We start from the raw sequence: 10,290 nt of genomic DNA on the forward strand, positions 1-10,290 counted from the left end.
CCACTGTATCTTTAAAATGTCTGCAGTAATTACTACTATCCCCTCCTTGGATTTTGATGGATACTTGCAGGCATTTATTGAAATGATGCAATGAGTTTGAACTGTAAAACGATTCCACAAGCCACAAGTGGCACAATTGTTCCCCCTCAGTCTATAGAGCAGTATTTGGGGACCAGAGCACTGCTGGTTTTCATTCTAGTAAACTATTCAGGGAAGTATTCAGACAAATGTATAAACCATGCGTATATGTGTGAGTAGGGCACTTGACATACAGGTTTCTGAATGTATAAAAAAAAATGCATGTGCAGTGAGAGCAAAACATAAATAATATATTCTATTTCTGAAAGAAAACGCAAAATGGCAGAAACTCTTGTCAGGCTCAGTTCCCAGAAGTTCTCACATTAAAATGGGAGGGACGAGACACTAGGCTGAAATGGGCGGGGCTTATATGGCCGTTACGTAATGAGCGAAGGAATCCAGGTCCTACGGTTGAAGAGTTATAGGCCAAAACGTGAAATGGACATTCTTCTTTGGGGAACTGGGAGTGTGCGTGCAAAGTTTAACACCGGTTGGTGTTAAACAGCTGTTCACAAACAGACACACACGGATGTTGGACAGGGGTGAAAACATCAGGCTTCCCTGACGGAGATAATAGGGCTATCAGTGGTGACAAGTCCCAAGCATGTGCACACATAGATATAAAAGGGGGCTTCACATTTACCCGTCTGTAAGAAGTGCCCTCTCCAGACCATGAATGCAGTTTTCACTATGGTGAAAGAAATGCAAATGCCCTCTTTCCATGCCATACCATGCAGCATTCAAGAGAATTGTCCAAACTCTCCTGCAACTTGAATGCGGCATCTAATGTTGAAATGTCCTAGCCTAGTTCCAGACCCTGAATCGCTAGCCACACCCCTTTATTTTTTTTGTTTTGGCGATTCAGGGGTCTAGAAGTGCTCTCATTGAGGAGGCCTGCCTCGGTTGAAAATCCGTACGGCGAATCAGCGTCGTGAATCAGTGTCTTGTGATCAGCGTGGGTGGGGGTTTCCCAGAACTCATGTGTGTTTCCAAGTACACCAGCGCCGCCGCCGTACCGTACCGCGCATCGCGATAAAATGCGGTAAATTGCGGTAAAATGCGATCGTATCGATCTCGCTATGAAACACCAGTAGCAGGCATGTTATGTTGTGTTTGATTACTAGTTCGTAGTGCTCCTATTCTGACTGTTTCTTTGGTTAGCAAGTAGCACTAGCAAGCAACAGGCTAGCCACTAGCCAGTCACACATAACAACCATGATAACAACACTATGTCATGTGTTGGTCGGTGAACCAATCGCTGAAGACTGCCTCTTTTTGGCAACGCCCATCCCTGCAAACGCCCTGGGGGGAAGAACTTTCAGACTGAATAATGAAGTGAAACGAAATGTCAATTCAGGCTGAGTGTCAGGCTAGAAATGTCCCTCTCTGTGTAGAAATCCATGCTGTACGCCACATCTTCAGTATTCTCTTGATTATGTTAAGTTTAGTGTGCTATCAAGTACCAAAAAATTGCCGGGGGAAAAATCTGCAATTTTCAATATTTTCACCAAAAACCCCTTTTAGAAATGTCAGCCCCTGCCTCTCTAACATTCTCTGCACGTCCCTGACCAGTACTGTACTTAAGTACACTTTTGAGTACTTTTACTTTACTTGATCATTTCCATGTTTCAATACTTTATAGAGGCAAATATTGTACTTTTTACTCCACTACAGTTATTTGAAAAAGATTGTTACAAGTTACTTTGTAGATTTAGATTATTACTACAAACATACATTAACCAATTAAGCCCTATTTTATACTATTTTTTATGGGTCATTCTGCATACTTTAGGTATATTTTGATGGCAATAATTTTGTACTTTTACTACACTTGTAACAGAGTTTTCTACATTGTAGTATTGCTAATTTGACTAAAGTGAAAAGTCTAAGTTAAAATCTGACCTGAGCGTCATGTTATCATCTCCTCCCACCTTTGCTTTTTATATACAGTATATTATGTATTTATTCACAGTGCAAACATTCGAACAGCTCATTTGTTAAACATTAAATTCCTAAAGCACTTATTTTTCACCCTGCCCAAAAGACACAACATTTCCTACCGCTCCTGTCTCTCCACTCACACTGTCACTATCAAACGCAAAGCAGAAATAAATAAAACAATGACAAATAAATGTTATCAATCATGTTATGTTTTATAATTGATGACTCAAGTATAATAATAACCTACTTTCAGTTGTGACCAATTAACAGGTTGTTAAATCGTCCGTACCCTATATAAAGGTAACCAATAGCCATGTAATGGCTGTGCCAAATGATACAATGGCTGCTTTGGCGTTGCTGGAAGATTACTATTGTGTAATTTAAGTCAGAACGAGTCTTCAGAGGCCATACTGATTTTCTGGCTCATGATAACGACTGGATTAATGCTCCACTTTCGATGTCCAAGAGCCTGTTCTCTTGGAATTGTGTGCTGAACTAAGCCCTAGGGTTGGAAAGTTATGAAAAACCATGAAAAACCATGAAAAAAACCATGGGGGTCAGTCAGCCTTATGTTCCCTCAGCCCTATGTTCCCTAAAGCAGCGCTTTTCAAAGTTGGGTCTGGGGACCCCAATGGGTCCTTGGGGGTCCCTGGAACAACATATTTTCAGAGGGGGTCTGCAGCCAAATACATATACAATGGACCAATCCCCAATCACATACACACCCATTGTAACAGTTACAATGGGTGTGTATGTGATTGGGGATTGGTCCATTGGGGGTCCTTAACTTCAAAAGGTTAGGGTTGGGGCTCATGGGGTTGGGGCTGGGGAGATTGGGGAGGTTATAGGTTCGATTTAGGATTGTGAATGATTCTCAACATGTGGGCTGGGGTCCATGAGGATATTACAAGTGGGCCCCCAAATAATTGGTAAAAACTGAGATTTTAATGATAATAAAATTAATCAAAAATAAATGTAAAAATTATTCGTGATATTTCTTCTTTAGAACCTTGAAAAATAAATAGTTTTCATTGTGATACCGATAAATAGGGTCGGGGACTTAAAGTAAACTACTGTTCCATTGATCCCAGGCGATACAATCAATTGATTGATCATTATAAATAGACATGCTCTGACCACTTGCCGTGTTAAGTAGCCTCGCGTAGCCAGGCTTACTCATCTGCGAAGAGAAAAGCCTGGTGACAATATGAGGCAGAGACAGTTCTAGAAGGTGGGGCTGAATTTTCCCGGAAGTTGTCTTTTTTTCACAGTGCGGTGTTCCTGCAAACGTATTCCCCGCTGGAAAAAATCTGGTGTACGTCTCCTGCTCCGTCGCTCGCAATAAACAATATACAAACAAAAACATTGATTCAGGCGATGTTACACCTATTGAGAGCAAGGTAAGAGCTACAATCTATTTTTGTTTTTCGCTGGGGAATGTAAACAGACCCGCACCGCATGACGTAACTTCCGTTAAACACAGCACTTCCACTAGAAATCTTGGAACCAAGCGGAATTTATATTGTGCCCAGGGTGTGGGTTAAATGGTCAGATGGGTGGGCTTGAAGCTTTCAAGTGGGTCCTAATCAAGAAAAGGCTGGGAACCGCTGGATTAGGGTTCACATGCTCCCAAACCATGCCATCCCTGTATTGAAACAGGTGGACAGATCAGTGATATTAGGTAGTCTTCCCTGAGCCAGGTCATGCCCACGGTGTGGGGTTCCATAAGTAATAGATACATCAGGTTCCCTTACAGTACACAGCAGCTGAACAGACCAACATCAAAACGCAATTTGCAGTGATGTGCGGTTTCCCAAATGTAATTGGAGCTATCAACTGCACAGCACACGTGTTGCAATACGGCCACCTTGGGGGGATGAATTTGTTTATGTTAATTGGAAACATTTCACTCCATCTAAATCATCTGGGATCGTCAGAGGATGCAAACAAAATGTGGTTGCCAAATGGCCTGGGTTAAGCCACCATTCATACTGTCTCAATGCAGCGTGGAGCGGAGCGCTGCAAGATGGATGGTTACTTTGTAAGATATGTGATTAATTCATGACCTTTGATGATTACGTTATGTTTCCATTACATGCAATGTAAACCAGTTGTTCTCAGAGTGGGGTCTTGGAACCCACAGGGGTCCTTGAAGGCGTTCCAGGGGGTCCCCAGCGAAATGATTTAATATAGCATCAAAAAAACTTTAACACTATTAACAATGGCTATGTGAAAGTAGCCATTCTACAAACTCACAGCTGCTATTTTCAAAAAATCTTGATAGAATTTATTTTTACTTTACTTTAAATACGGTATTTAGAAAACATTTTACCAACACAAATCTTGTATTGGGGTCCTGCTTACATGAAACACTTTACTCCTAGAACACACAACAGCCAATAATGTGGTGTGCCTTTAAAAGAGATGCTTGGGGGGCGCCCGCTGGCCTACTGGACGAGGTGCATACCACATAGGCATTGATGCCTGGCGGCGTCGCCGGTTCGATTCCCGATCCGAACGACCTTTGCTGCGTGCCACTCCCCGTCTCTCCCCCCATTTCATGTCGTCTACCGTCCTATCCAATAAAGGCATAAAAGCCTAAAAAACAATCTTAAAAAAAAAGAGATGCTTGGATGCTGCAGGTGGTAGACTACTATAACAGCCAAGTTAGCTGTAATGATAAAGGCGTGTGCTGTGTTGCATGATCTAGCGCTGAGGAATGCAGCCCCCACCCCCTTCCCCCCTCTCCCACCTGAACGCATGAGACCTGATGCCCCCGTTGAACTCCATGCTGAACACCAGCAGCTGCAACACAAGTCTATCTGCATCTGGATGTGATGCAGTGACTCTAAGTGTGTGTGTGTGTGTGCGCGCGCGCGTGTTTGTACGAGCGTGTGCGTTTTTCTTTTTAAAGATATTTGTCGTTTTTTATTTCTGCCTTTATTGATAGGGGATAGTGAAGATAGACAGGAAACAGGGAGAGAGAGGGAGGTGACATTCAGCAAAGGTCATCTGGAACAGGATTCGAACCTACGACACGCTGTAGGGCTGCACAGAGCCTATAGCCTATGAAACGTCTGAAATGTAAAAAAAAAAAAAAAAAAAACATAAAAAATGGATCCCGATCATTGTTTGGGAAACACTGGGATGGGTACACTTTTTAAAATGTAAGTTCTTTCAGGACATATGCTGTGGTATAGCCGTGCACATTGGGTTCTCTTCCTCAAATCTCAACTTGTTCATCGTAGGCACTAGGCAGGGTCTTTACCTGAGGTGGATTTACAGCACCTATGTGAAGTATGTGTTTTTAACTTTTTACCTTTGTTGCACATACTCCTTTGAACAGCACCTTAAAGTTATACCATGTAACTTTTTTTATAAAACAAATCTTAAAATTGTCCTAACTGTTAAATCGCTAAAGTTTTAGAACCCCCACTCCGTTATTTTCAGCTTCTGAAGTCTTCTCTTTATATGTTTTCTACTTAGCCGTGACAGGGGCGGGATTTCCCGGCAAAATTACGTCATCACACTACCGGCCAATCACAGCAAGGGTTATACACTGCCGGCCAATCACAGCGCATCTTGAAGTGGGGTCGCCATATTTGTAGTCGCCCGTGTGTCTCTATACTCAAAAGGTAATCTCGCCTACCAGGCAGGGTGAAGGAGTCCGTTTCTCCGGAATGCCTGAACGCACAGGAACCAGGGACCCCTCTAAAGATAGCTCTCGGCGAGGTGGAGGCAGACGCGGGGGTGTGAAGGTACGAAAAACGGCCGAAAGACGCGGACGCGACCGCGGTTTGCTATAGGGCTAATGACCACTAGTTGAGCATCTTACACAGTATAGCTTTAAGAACACTGTGCCTGCTGCTACTTTGCAATGGTGGTATGTTAGTGTTCACACCTGCGTATGATGCTGATGTTTCTAAAAGAACATGTACACACCTGCATATGCTCCTGATGTTCTAAACATGTAGGCCCCTACATACCATCTTTGATGATTGAATAGTTCACACCCAAAATGACTTTTTTTCTATTGATTACTCACCTCATGGAGACTTGAGTTCAATGATATTGTTTTTTTTTTTTTTCCTTCTTCTTCTTTTTGTCGAATTCTTAAGCCAATAATTTGAGGCCCAATCTTTGTAGGCCCATTGATTCCGGATGGGGACCCAAATGCATTTGGGTCTCCATCCGGAATCATTTGGGTGAACTACTCCTTTAATGTGTTTTCTACCCTGTGTTTCTTTTTCTCTCTCTCTTTCTCTTACTCTACCTCTCTCCTCTCTTCTCATGGAAACTACAAAATGATGCCCCATGCATAGGGGGGGAAATAATTGCTCCCACTTCCTTATAACTGTAAACCTGTCATGCTGGGAATAAAATAGTGTTTGAACTAAGTTTGAATACAATGAGATTCAAACTGGGCGACTTACCAAGTTCCATCTGCACAAGTGAATCTGTGTCTCCTTAGTCATCTGGCACAAAGCCACTAATTGAAGTTTGGCCCAGGATACAAGCCATGCGGTCCCCTCTCCTCCTACAATATCCCCCATAACACTGTGAGAAACAATGCGCTTCTTGGCCTCATGCTTTAAATCAAACATATTTTTTCTATATCCTCTCCATGGTCGGTGGCTCATACAGCGTTCACTTCTTCAGTGACTTTCTGATGTTCCACATGTTTAATTTGGTTGGTAATTGCGACCGTCAGGGAGCAGTTTACTATGAAAACCTCCACCGGCCGTCCGTCGGTCGGTCACACGTCACACGTCACACCTTTGCCCTGCTCATATCTCCGCATCAGTATGACATCACACCACATGTGTACACAAACCTTTGTGTACGTTGCTGTGGCAACAGTCTGTTGTTGCTAGTTTGTTAGTGTACGTTAGCAACCACCTTAGCAACCATGGTTTTACCCTAGCAACCAACTGTTTACCCTAGCAACCAACTGTTTACCATAGCAACCACGTTTTTTTACCCTAGCAACCAACTGTTTACCATAGCAACCAGATACGCAGAACAGGGATCTCCATATATGGGCATAAACAGGTGACATCACACTGATGTCAGATACTCAGAGCAGGGATTTCTCCATAATATATGGGCATAAAAGGGATTCTGTTAGGGATCTCCATATATGGGCATAAAAGGGATTCTGTTAGGGATCTCCATATATGGGCATAAAAGGGATTCTGTTAGGGATCTCCATATATGGGCATAAAAGGGATTCTGTTAGGGATCTCCATATATGGGCATAAAAGGGATTCTGTTAGGGATCTCCATATATGGGCATAAAAGGGATTCTGTTAGGGATCTCCATATATGGGCATAAAAGGGATTCTGTTAGGGATCTCCATATATGGGCATAAAAGGGATTCTGTTAGCTGTTAGTGATCTTCATATATGGGCATAAAAGGGATGCTGTTAGGGATCTCCATATATGGGCATAAAAGGGATTCTGTTAGGGATCTCCATATATGGGCATGAAAGGGATTCTGTTAGGGATCTCCATATATGGGCATAAAAGGGATTGTATCCCAGATGATGCCCTGTTAGGAGATCCACACTAACAGAATCCATATATGGTCCTACCGACAGCTGCTATAAGCCAACCCTGGCGATAAGGTCTGAGTCGAAGAAATGCTTCTTTCCTGGCAAGAATTGCCCCTTTATACTGTAGGGCTCGTTTGTGTATTGTATGACATCACGCCACATCATCGGCTGAGGACTGTGTGATGTCATCATATCTCCATATATGGAGACATAAGTTGCTCATGCCCAAATATGGGCTGGTGAGGTCAGACTTAGTGTGATGCGTAGGTTATCTCCATATATGGAGATTCAACTTCAATGAGTAACCATGGCAAACTGTCAACTGCCCGTATGTCTTGATTGCGACCGTCAGGGAGCAGTTTACTATGAAAACCTCCACCGGCCGCCCGTCGGTCGGTCGGTCGGTCGGTCGGTCGGTCGGTCGGTCACACGTCACACGTCACACCTTTGCCCTGCTCATATCTCCGCATCAGTATATAGGGCTTGTTTGTTTATTGTACCAGTAAGACTCCCTAATCGGGAGATAAGCGACCGTTGGTCGCTTATCTCCACAAATAGGCCAAAAGTTTGTTTTACCAATTATTACACTCTATGTGAACATTTACATCAACAAATCCCAAGTACTATGCAGAACGACCCATTTCAAGTTTTTAATGTACAACAATATTTAGAAAATAGGTCTACAAGCTGACAGTCCTCGTCCCTTATATTCCCATAGGTTATATGGAGATCTCAGTGTTTGTCAGTCCTTGTTCATTTATGCCCATATATGGACATCTCTATATCTACTGTAACAGTCCTTGTCCCTTTATGCCCATATATGGAGATCTCTTAACTGTAAGTCCTTGTCCCTTTTATGCCCATATATGGATATTCCTGATGTCATCAGTATATGAACATATATGGGCTTTCTGATATGCCCATATATGGAGATCTCTTAACTGTAAGCCCTTGTCCCTTTTATGCCCATATATGGATATCCCTGATGTCATCCGTATATGCCCATATATGGGCTTTCTAATATGCCCATATATGGAGATCTCTGTATCTCCATATATGGGTATAAAAGGATACTTCAGGTCTGACATCAGGTTTGTTTATATTGGGTTGCTAGGTTTGACATCACAAACTCTATGGGCCATCTGACCTAGAAATCTATATTTGGGCATAGATGACTCATCGTGACCTCATCACACGTCGACCGCACGTGTGACGTGCGGTCGACCGCACGTGTGACCGACGGACGGCCAGTGGAGGTTTTCATACCAGTAAGACTCCCTAATCGGGAGATAAGCGACCGTTGGTCGCTTATCTCCACAAATATCACAACCTCCACCTCTCACGTCATACGGGTAGCCATAGTTACACCTGGAATGTTGAATCTCCATATATGGAGATAACCTACGCATCACACAAAGTCTGTCCTCACCAGCCCATACTTGGGCATGGACGACTTATATCTCCATATACGGAGATGGCCATATATGGAGTTACGATGACATCACAGAGTCCACAGCTGATGATGTGGCGTGATGTCATACAATACACAAACAAGCCCTATATAAAGGGACAATTCTCACCAGGGAAGAGAGCATTGCCTGGAATGTTGAATCTCCATATATGGAGATAACCTACGCATCACACAAAGTCTGACCTCACCAGCCCATACTTGGGCATGGACGACTTATATCTCCATATACGGAGATGGCCATATATGGAGATACGATGACATCACAGAGTCCACAGCTGATGATGTGGCGTGATGTCATACAATAAACAAACAAGCCCTATATACTGATGCGATACGATGACATCACAGAGTCCACAGCTGATGATGTGGCGTGATGTCATACAATAAACAAACAAGCCCTATATACTGATGCGGAGATATGAGCAGGGCAAAGGTGTGACGTGTGACGTGTGACGTGTGACCGACCGACCGACCGACCGACCGACCGACCGACCGACCGACCGACCGACGGCCGGTGGAGGTTTTCATAGTAAACTGCTCCCTGACGGTCGCAACAACAATATTTAGAAAATAGGTCTACAAGCTGACAGTCCTCGTCCCTTATATTCCCATAGGTTATATGGAGATCTCAGTGTTTGTCAGTCCTTGTTCATTTATGCCCATATATGGACATCTCTATATCTACTGTAACAGTCCTTGTCCCTTTATGCCCATATATGGAGATCTCTTAACTGTAAGTCCTTGTCCCTTTTATGCCCATATATGGATATTCCTGATGTCATCAGTATATGAACATATATGGGCTTTCTGATATGCCCATATATGGAGATCTCTTAACTGTAAGCCCTTGTCCCTTTTATGCCCATATATGGATATCCCTGATGTCATCCGTATATGCCCATATATGGGCTTTCTAATATGCCCATATATGGAGATCTCTGTATCTCCATATATGGGTATAAAAGGATACTTCAGGTCTGACATCAGGTTTGTTTATATTGGGTTGCTAGGTTTGACATCACAAACTCTATGGGCCATCTGACCTAGAAATCTATATTTGGGCATAGATGACTCATCGTGACCTCATCACACGTCGACCGCACGTGTGACGTGCGGTCGACCGCACGTGTGACCGACGGACGGCCGGTGGAGGTTTTCATACTAAACTGCGACCTTACGGTCGCAACTAAACTGCGACCTTACGGTCGCAATGACATCACGCCACATCATCAGCTGTGGACTCT

The sequence above is a fragment of the Nannobrachium achirus genome, assembly GCF_963921795.1.
Source record: "Nannobrachium achirus genome assembly, chromosome: 7".
Lineage (NCBI taxonomy): Eukaryota > Metazoa > Chordata > Actinopteri > Myctophiformes > Myctophidae > Nannobrachium > Nannobrachium achirus.